Below are 10,000 nucleotides of genomic sequence, written 5' to 3' on the forward strand. Positions count from 1 at the left end.
CCTGCCAAATGTCTCTGTACAGGTGTTCCAGCACGTCCATGCCACATCAGTGGAATCACCTGGTCACATTGGATCAGCACAAAGCACTGGGTCATGTGGAGAAGATCAAGAACCCCACCTTATGTCCACACCAGCTTAGAAGGAAAGGGAAAACCCTGCAGATGCACTTACGGCATGAACCCCTAACACCAGACTGATCTTAAACACCATAAAAAGGAGCATTCCCCCTAGTGTGTGACTGAGATGCCTTCACTGTGTGTGTGTGTGTGTGTGTGTGAGACTCGGTAGGGTCTGACTGAGATGCCTTCACTGTGTGTGTGTGTATGTGTGTGTGTGTGTGTGTGTGAGAGACTCGGTAGGGTCTGACTGAGATGCCTTCACTGTGTGTGTGTGTGTGTGTGTGTGACTCGGTAGGGTCTGACTGAGATGCCTTCACTGTGTGTGTGTGTGTGTGTGTGTGTGTGACTCGGTAGGGTCTGACTGAGATGCCTTCACTGTGTGTGTGTGTGTGTGTGTGTGTGTGAGAGAGAGACTCGGTAGGGTCTGACTGAGATGCCTTCACTGTGTGTGTGTGTGTGTGTGTGACTCGGTAGGGTCTGACTGAGATGCCTTCACTGTGTGTGTGTGTGTGTGTGTGTGTGTGACTCGGTAGGGTCTGACTGAGATGCCTTCACTGTGTGTGTGTGTGTGTGTGTGACTCGGTAGGGTCTGACTGAGATGCCTTCACTGTGTGTGTGTGTGTGGGTGTGTGTGTGTGTGTGTGTGTGGCAATCTAGTGTCTGATTGAGATGCCTTCACTGTATATATGTGTGTGTGTGTGACTCGGTAGGGTCTGACTGGGATGCCTTCACTGTGTGTGTGTGTGTGTGTGTATGTGTGTGTGTGTGTGTGTGTGTGTGGCAATCTAGGGTCTGATTGAGATGCCTTCACTGTATATATATGTGTGTGTGTGTGTGTGTTTCCTTGCTCTCACACCTAAACTCTAGCCTGTCCTGAGCTCCTCCCTGAGCTCTGAGTGAACAGAAAGGTGTGTGTTGGTGTGTGATGATGTGCAGCGGACAGTGTTTTTCCATCTGCTCTTTAATTCTCCCTGAGTGACACCTCACCGTGTTTCCTCACACTTCAGTGCTGACCTCACCTTCAGGGTGTGTTAACGAGATGATACGCTAAAGCAGGTGAAACCCTCAGACCTGCTCACTGTTCAGTGTTCAGAAGATCAAACCCTGACTCTGGGTTTCTTTGTCATTTATTGGCTAGCTCTCTCCTCTCACACCATAGGTACAAACAGGGAAGAGTGAAATCTAGCATCTACGCTCTTCGGCATACATGAGGTCACACACATGATTGGCCGGTTGCTGTGATCGACAAGAGAAAGACAACATGCCCCGCCCACAATGAGATCACAGCTATTATTTTTTTGGCTCTTGGCTTCAAACTACATCTCCTAATGATGTTCTGCCCCCGCCCCACCCACCCACACACACACTTTGTTATGCTAGCTAGCTAACTTCAGCAAAGTGCTTTAATGAGGTACAAAAGAACGGAACCAGGAACTAACTTGCATCTCATTTACTCCATTAATACACCAGTGTTATATAGCAAGTCAGCCTGGTGATCACTTTAAAATGTGTGTGTGTGTGATTTTTACTTTTCATCACTAGACTTGGATAAAGTAAACCCACATCAGCAAGATCTACCAAAACACACACACACACACATGCCTTGCCTCCAGTGGGTAATTTAGCCTTTGTTCCCTTCTGTGATCCCAAAGCTTTAATGAGAACTCTGTCATAGAGAGAATGCGAAACAATGCTCTTATTACTCTACACTGAAGAACACACACGTTGTTCCACTGTGGCTTTAGCCGGTTGGTAAGAATAGAAATGTGAAGCTGAAGTATCCGGTTGCTTGCTGGGCTGCAGTCCGGCGCTGAGCTTCCCACTCTCTGCTATTCATTATATCTAGACCATCTGTGTGTGTGTGTGTGTGTGTGTGTTTGTGTGTGTGTGTTACGATTTTGCTTCTTTACAGAAATAAATGCTTTAAATAAGAAAAATGATCTGCCAAAAGAACCATTTGAAATGAGTCAAAATATCTGAAAGCAGCTCCATTAATCACATGCTTGTTTATTAGAAACAGGAAATAGAAAATACATCTGACTTTATTCAAGATATTTTCATTCATAAAGATTTTTCTCATTCACATTTTTCTCATTCGCTGGTGTTGCTTCACTGTTTTCTTACTGAAAAACAAATAGCTGGCTCATCTGCTTGCTTTTAAATCTTCCTGCTAATATTTTCTTATAAGCAATCTTGGAACTTTTAAAATTCATCTAGGATTCATGTTCTGAGAGACAGAAATTGATCAAGATTGTAGAAAATAATAGTCACAATAAAGAGATTCATCTATCCATCTGTTTTTCCTCTGGCTCTTATTCCACACAGAGAACCTGGAGTCTATACCCGAGAATTTGGGGTATAAGGTGAGGGACACCCTGGCCAGGGAACTAAACCATCCCACACACTACAGAAGATTTAGCGATGCTAATCATCCTACACCGATGTCTTTGAAGGAAACCAGAGAACCCTGAGGAAACCCCTGGAGAACATGAAGAACTCCACAGCTTCAGGGCAGGGTCAGGTATCGAAGCCCCAACCCCAGAAGTGCGAGGCTAACATGCTAACCGCTAAACCACTATGCTCCCTAAACAGAAGGAAACGCAATACAATGTAACACAAACATTTCTGAAATAGTTCTGCTCATAACCTTTTCAGTCGGAGTCTTCTGGAGGCGGGCTGGTTTCCGTACGACTGGATGGAAAGGCAAAATATAGTGCATGTGCTAAATATAGAATGTAGCCAGCTCCGGAAAAGGTCCACAGTGTGTTCGCAACATAAAACATATTATATATATAGATGAGAAAAGTTCAGGGAATGATGCGGTGTACTTTACTAATAAATCTGGATCTTGGAAGAAGTCTGGCAGAATACATCAAGTTTATTTTTAAAAAAGAGAGAGAGAGAGAGAGAGAGAGAGAGAGATTAGTTCACCAGCTGTGAAACCTTCTGTTCCTTAAGAAACTTCTTCTGCAAAGATTTCTACAGTTATTGTTGGACTATATTACATTTCCTTGCATAAGCGTTCACTCCAATTCAGCTTCTCCGCAGTTTTTGTCTAAACTAAAATGGAGATTCAACTGGGATTTTTTTTTTTGGAGAAGGGATTTGGGTGTTGTATTTGCTCAGTGTATCTAATATTTTTACAACATTTTTATTGAGGCACAAAAGCGAATAATAAAACAGAAAAGCAGAAATTTGCAAATTTGCCGTAGTGTCAGTTTGGGGTAGAACCCATTATGGCTGTATTTGCAATCTTACAAAGTGCTGGACAAGCTGAAATGGGGTTGTGGTTAAGGCTCTGGGTTGTTGAGTAGAAGATTTGGGTTCAAAGCCCGGCACTGCCAAGCTGCCATTGTTGGTCCCTCAAGCAAGGCCCCTAGCCCGCCCTGCACGCTGACACCAAGGCTGGGATATGTGAAGAAAGAATTTTACTGTGCAGTAACGTATATGTGACAAATAGACTTAAGAGGTTTTTGCAGTGATGCTATAGAAGAACCCAAAGAACCTTTAACTGCATATTTTTTTAACAGAACCCATTTTTCAAAGTGCCATATAGATCATATTATATTCTAAAGGCTACAGAGAACCTTTTGGTCAATGGAAATGTTCCGTGGATGTTAAAGGTTCTTCACAAAACCATCCACTCTGACACTGTTTAAACTTTAAGAGGATAAAACATCTGGGTATGTGGGGTATCTATCAGCTTTGTACATCTGGATATTTCTTGGAGTGGGGGTAGTGTGCGAGAAATGTGCCAGAAATGTGTGGGTGCACCTTTTAGGTATAGATATGATATCTACCCTATGCATCAGTGGAAAGAGAGAAAGTCTACAGGTTCTTGGTGTTAATAGAGGAGGACATGCTTGAGGAGAACATATTTTTGAGGCAAGATGCAAGACATTGCATAAAAAAGCACAAAAGGTGGTGTTTGTTCTTCAGAGCTTGAAGGAAACACAGTCCACCCTAAGTTCCCACTGATGATTCTCCAGCATCTCACCAGCCTCAGGCCTGACGTAGTTCTGTCAGAAGACAACAAGCAAGGAGAGGAAAACCCCCAAAGCTAAGACACTATACCCAGCATCTGATTTACATTTATGGCATTTGTCAGATGCCGTTATCCAGAGCAACTTAAATTTTCATGTAAAGTTTCAGGTCATCTGAGAGATCAGACCCTCTCAGAAGACCAAGCTGACTTGTTGTCTCATCAGAATATCACTATACAAAAGGTACAGGTGCTGTGGCTTAGTTGGTTAAGGCGCTTACCTAGTAAACAGGAGCTCCTGCGTTCAAATCCTAGCAATCCTGTGTTGTTTGTTGCCTGTGGTAGCTCATTGTTTAAGGCAGGGGTGTTCAATCATATCCAGAAAGGGCCGGTGTGGGTGCAGGTTTTCATTTCATCCAAGCAGAAGCTACACCTGATTCCAACTTGGCTTTCAGTAGACTCAGGTGTGGCTTCTGCTCAGTTGGAATAAAAACCTGCACCCACACTGGCCCTTTGCAGATCAGATTGTACACATCTGGTTTAAGGTGTTGGACTACTGATCAGTTGTGAGTTTGAGTCCCAGGTCCACCCCCATTTTTATCCATCTTTTACTTGGCCATGAGGCATCTTTGGGCTTGAATCTCTTGTTTTTTTTGTATGTATTTTTATATGGAATGTGGCCTACTGCTCAGATGGTTGTAAGTTCAAATCTCATGTCCTCTCAGCCAGTACCTCCCTTGTAATCAAGAGTTCCTGGGTTCAAATTGCAGTATTGCCTGACACAAACCCAGAATCGTTGATGGTGGTCATGATGTTGATTCAAGGTATTTGTATAAAATGAGCTGAAAATGTAAGTGTCTCTGGATAAGGTTGTCTGCCATGAATGTGAATCAGATGCAGGTTTTATCTTCTTAGCTTTAGGGGTTTTCCTCTCCTTGCTTGTTGTCTTCTGACAGAACCACCTCATGCCTAAACCTGGTGAGATGCTGGAAATTCACCAGTGGAAACTTAGTGTGGATTGGGTTCCCTTCAAGCCCTGAAGACCAAACACCACCTTGTGTGCCTTATTTCAATGTGTTGCTGTAAGATTGCCTTGAGTCCATACTCAGGGGTTGGTCATACTCATTGCCTTGAGTACCTTCTTCTTTCTTCTAGTAATCAGCTCATCACCTAGTGTTGCCTCATCAGCACGACACTATTCAATGTGTTGCTTGGCTGTGGCTTAGTTGGTTAAAGCACCTGTCTAGTAAATTGGCGATCCATGGTTCAAATCCCAGCAGTGCCTGACTGCGTTCTGGAATGTTTGCTGGTGGTCATGATGTTGTTAATCCCTGGTGTTTTACAGCCCAAAATTTGCATGATGGTGTAAAAGCCATGCCTTCAATGTCTTTGGGTGATGTGTTTACGGTGTTGGACTACTGATCAGTTGTAAGTGTCATCCTCCAACAGCAGGTACTTGGGTGCATCTACAGGTGCTCCATCACTGGAATCATGGTTGGTGGTCATTATGCTGTTGCTGAAGGTCCAGGGCCTTTTCCACCTAGCATTTATATATTTGGAGTCCTTGTGCAGTCTGTCAGGCCTTACCTGATCCTCTATTCCCCATCATTCCCTACCAGATTAATGCTGCCTCAAGTTAGTTTATTTGCTCTAGGTTTTACTTGCTAATATGGTGCTGTGGCTTAGTGGGTTAAAGCGCCTGTCTCGTAAACAGGAGATCCTGGGTTCGAATCCCAGCAGTGCCTGTTTCCTTCATGTTTGGTTGATGATGGGCATGATGCTATTTGTCCAAGGCCTTTTACCCCCTGGCATTTGAATGTTGGTGTTGGTGAAGCCATGCCTTCAGTACCTTTGGGGGATGTTGTAGCTCAGTGGTGTTGGAGTACTGATCAGTTGTGGGTTTAAATCCCAGGTCCACCAAGCTTAAACAAGGCCCTAAGGAGTCAGCAAACCCGCCGGCAGGAACACTTGCATTTTTTAACCGTGAAATGAACTTAAAATGTTCCGTCATTGTTGATCATACACATAAGTATCCTCACAATATCCACAAAACACTGTATTTTTGTAAAATAAAGAAAATAAACAGGGTGCGCTTTCAGCCGTCTCAGTCTCCGCGAAAATATTTTTGAAACGCGTCACTAAAATGAACTGAAACTCCGCGGATACTGCACACACACACATGAGAAATATATCTATAGAAAGCTTAAAGGGTCTACTTTTAAATGATGCAAGTCACACGAAAACAAACATTCTCAGTTTATGTAATCCGTGTGAAACCAAGGAGAGGCACAGAATTTCTGTCGCACTTCATTATCTGATAATGACCTGAGGCAGGACACGCCCACACGCTATTCACTGGGAAAACAGTCTGTGTAATCTACATACAAGGCCACGCCCCCCGGACACCGGCTTGCTGTTGCAGTTTTACCCTGTATGTGTTTTTGGACAGTTTTTTTTAATATATATATATATATCCTACACTGTTTTTGTTTGCACCATTTTACCCTGAATGTCTGTTTTTACACTTTTTATTTATCTTGACCTGTTCCTGGGATTCTTGCAAGTGAATCTTGAGTTATTCTAAATAAACTACAGACAAAGAAATATGTTTTTGTCCTCAAAGTATTTTCTTGTAGCACTTTCCTCAGTCACATACCTGACTGAAAGGGGTAATTATGCAGCTCATTATGCGGGTCTTTGTCTTCTCTGGTGTGAATTACAGCATTATTCATGATCATTCACACCTCCTCACATATGGCCTTTCTAAACAAAAAGTGTCTTAGAAAATTTAAATGAATGTATTGTTTTCTGTGAATAAGTGAGCAGGATGACTGTCACATCATTTCGAAGTAAAAACTCCAGGCTACAAGATCCAGGTGACAAAAGTCTTGTACACAAATGTTGTGAATGTGTTTTTTGGTCTTATTTCAGTGACTTATTTTTTTGTTCTTTTCAATAATCACGCATAACTGTTATTTTCTCCAATACACAAACGTGTACATACAAGCTGCTCACATATTATTGTAGCCCAGTTTGTGCTGAATACAGTGTAATCATACTTTAGCCATTTATATGTTTATAAGTAACTGAAAAATACACAAATGTCAGGACATGTCAGAACTTCTTCAGGGCCCCAAAACACCTGCAGACTCCTAAGGGTTAACCCTGAATTGCTCAGTTGTATAAAACTGCATATAAAACTCTATAAAATGAGATATATAACGTAAGCCGCTGCTAAATGCTGTAAATTGGCGCAGGCAGTGGGCGAGCTTAAATCTGCATCAAGTGTGTAAAAACAGTGGATCAGTAGTCATCCTCCAACAGCAGGTACTTGGGTGCAGGTGCTCCATCACCAGAATTATGGTTTTTAGTTGGTGGTCATGACATTAGGTATTTGTATGTTTGGAGTCCTTGTGCACTCTGTCAGGCCCTACCTGATCCCCCGCCCCTATTCCCTGGAGTCCAGTTTTCATAACGGCCTCATGTCTCAGAAAAAAGGGTTAATTAGTTTATTTGGATGAGCAAGTCACTGGGGCACTGTGGCTTAGTCGGTTAAAGCCCCTGTCTTGTAAACAGGAGATCCTGGGTTCAAATCCCAGCAGTGCCTGATTTGCTTAATAGTGTAAAAGCCCTGCTTTCTACTCACTAAATCCCCTCTTTATGGCATTAATACACTACTAGATTTGTGTACTATTTGCCTCCTAATGTCTTTTGACCTTTTCTTCTTCTTCACAAGTGTCTGGCTATTGGCTGACTTGAATGTTTCATTCATTTGTGTCTGTTTGTTTCGTTTATATAACAATATAAATTAACAATTATATATGTGCTTGACAAACACAAAATGCAACACAAAATGTAAAAAACAGGTGATACTTGAACAAAAATAAATAAATCTTTTAGACAGAGACCTTACAACTAACAGGACATGAAGCTACATGCTAACTGCCCTTCAGAAACAGTGCTGCTTTATTTCAGCACTTCTCCTCAGCATGACTTGAGACTTGTGTCCTTTTCTCGAGGGTCCATCAGATGGTGAAGGTCACACCATTGATCCTGATCTAAGTTTAATCATTGATTAGACTGTGTGATCAGGTTCAGCTCCAAGGTGTGTACTTAGCCTTATCTGGCTTTTTTATTGACCTCCTTGAGTTTGACTGGACTTCCTGGAGTCTGCATGTCTGTCTGTCTGCCTGTCTGTCTCTCAGGGTCTCTCTGAATCTCAGGTGAAGGTCAGGCCTGGTGCTCGAGCATGTTCATTTATTAACCAGAATCCTGCAGTGAAAATCCTTCCAGTTCAGGAATAAACTGTTCTCTCAATCAGACACTTGTGTTTTTGTTAATGCTAGGCTAACAGGCTAAAATAGTGGTAAGAAAATACACATTGTTCAAAATCTGAGCTAAATTTGAAAGTGAGGAAATGTGCTTTAAGGTCTAATGTGTAATATATCAGTGTTCAGCATTAACTAGATGATGGATAAGAAACCTAATACGGCTTAATTTCTATAAAACTTAAAAATAAAATCTATTTACATACATAAAGAGGCCTTTAATTTCCATGTTTTTTAATATAATAAAAGTGCAAAATATCATGTGGTGTGACTGAATTTATTTATTTATTCTTTTTTAATTTACTTTTTTTTTAACTACTTATCCTAAACAAGTATATTAAATATTGATTAAAATGTTAAAATGTTTTTGGTTTCTAAGGATGAACTAATAATATTACATTATTCTCAATATATACATTATTATCATGTTCCCATAATCACATTCATCATGATATAAAATGTCAAAGCTGCTATTAAGGAAATCTCTTAATCTTAATAAATGTTGTTACAACTTTGAAAACATCTTACTACACAAACTAAACACCAAGTTCTGTGTGTGTGTGTGTGTGTGTGTAAAATTTAGATTTAGAACATTTTTAGAAACATTTTTAATTCTGTGAATCAGTCATCCTTGTACAGAGAGAGCAGATAAAGCACACGAGTCTAATCTCCTCTCTGTTATTATACACACCGCCTTCCACAGATCGAATTTCACCAGATTCGGGCTTTTAGAGATATAAAGTTCACGGCGGATTTTATTTAAACATAAAGGTGTAATCCTGTGAGTCTTATTGTTCCTCATGTCTCCTGTAGGTGTTTTTGTGGACGTTGAATTGATTTCTCAGATCATGATTTATCTGATTTATGTTAAGCACCAGGCTTTGTATGAGCTTTGTTAGCAGATTAGTGACACAAGCTAATTGTATAGCTACACACACCACCATGTGATACACTATATTGCCACAAGTTTTGGGACACCCCTCCAAATAATTGAATTCAGGGGTTGTTTTTCAGGGGTTGGTCTCAGGCCCCTTAGTTCCAGTGAAAGGAACTCTTAATGCTTCAGCTTCATACCAAGACATTTTGGACAATTTCATGCTCTTTGTGGGAACAGTTTGGGGATGACCCCTTCCTGTTCCAACATGACTGCACACCAGTGACCAAAGCAAGGTCCATAAAGACATGGATGAGTGAGTTTGGTGTGGAGGAACTTGATTGGCCTGTACAGAGTCCTGACCTCAACCCCATAGAACACCTTTGGGATGAATTAGAGCAGAGACTGTGAGTCAGGCCAAAACTGGGACGTCTGCCTTAACATGCACATGAATGTAATATGGAGTTGTCCCGCCCTTTGCAGCTATAACAGCTTCAACTCTTCTGGTCAGGCTTTCCACAAGGTTTAGGAGTGTGTTTATGGGAATTTTTGACCGTTCCTCTAGAAGCGCATTTGTGAGGTCAGGCACTGATGTTGTGATGATGAGAAGGTCTGGCTCACAGTCTCCACTCTAATTCATCCCAAAGATGTTCTATCAGGTTGAGGTCAGGACTCAACTCCCACTACAGAGAACCTT

General features: G+C 41.6%; 2 non-coding genes across 2 annotated transcripts; both read left to right on the plus strand.

The window, feature by feature from the left end:
* Positions 1 to 5,772: 5,772 nt before the first annotated feature.
* trnat-cgu (transfer RNA threonine (anticodon CGU)) lies at positions 5,773 to 5,846 on the plus strand. Its single transcript has one exon. It is a non-coding gene; the product is annotated as a tRNA-Thr (tRNA).
* Positions 5,847 to 7,634: 1,788 nt separating this feature from the next.
* trnat-ugu (transfer RNA threonine (anticodon UGU)) lies at positions 7,635 to 7,708 on the plus strand. Its single transcript has one exon. It is a non-coding gene; the product is annotated as a tRNA-Thr (tRNA).
* Positions 7,709 to 10,000: the final 2,292 nt, after the last annotated feature.

This window comes from Hemibagrus wyckioides, linkage group LG04, assembly GCF_019097595.1.
Source record: "Hemibagrus wyckioides isolate EC202008001 linkage group LG04, SWU_Hwy_1.0, whole genome shotgun sequence".
Taxonomy (NCBI): Eukaryota; Metazoa; Chordata; class Actinopteri; order Siluriformes; family Bagridae; genus Hemibagrus; species Hemibagrus wyckioides.